Below are 535 nucleotides of genomic sequence, written 5' to 3'. Positions count from 1 at the left end.
CAGAAGCCCTTTTAAAGGACGCTATTAAAGAACAGATGGAACTCTTTTTATTCCAGGAACAAGTAGAAAAAAATTGATGAATCATTAAATAATTTTGTAATTCAATTTTCCAATTTTTATAATTAGTATCTTTTAATATGTTTTTATTTCATTTGAATATTATATATAATGAATTCGAATCAAAATGTAATAAATCAAAAAAAATATAAGGACAAGGTTGAAATTAGATATGCAAACAACTTGCGTCCAATAGGATTTGAACCTATACCTAAGGTTTAGAAGACCTCTGTCCTATCCATTAGACAATGGACGCTTCTATTTTATATTTGATTCTTTAACCTTTTTAACTAAACCTTATTAAAAAGATTAAAGAATCAAACAAATGTAAAGAATTCTAGAAATTATAAAAATAAAATAAATCAAATATTTAGAATAAAAGAAAAAAAAATAAAAAAGAAAAATAAATTGAATATAATTGAATATATATAACTAAAACTAAATTAAGAAATGAAAATGAAGAATTGACAAATTCTTT

General features: G+C 21.7%; 1 non-coding gene across 1 annotated transcript; it reads right to left on the bottom strand.

Annotated features, from left to right (window-relative positions):
• Positions 1-241: 241 nt before the first annotated feature.
• On the bottom strand, positions 242-313 carry TRNAR-UCU. Its single transcript has one exon. It is a non-coding gene; the product is annotated as a tRNA-Arg (tRNA).
• Between the last annotated feature and the right edge of the window lie 222 nt (positions 314-535).

The sequence above is a fragment of the Vigna unguiculata genome, unplaced genomic scaffold (assembly GCF_004118075.2).
Source record: "Vigna unguiculata cultivar IT97K-499-35 unplaced genomic scaffold, ASM411807v1 contig_518, whole genome shotgun sequence".
NCBI classification, from domain to species: Eukaryota; Viridiplantae; Streptophyta; class Magnoliopsida; order Fabales; family Fabaceae; genus Vigna; species Vigna unguiculata.
The sequence above is the reverse complement of the archived record's forward strand: the minus strand, read 5'-3'. Positions and strand labels throughout refer to the sequence as shown.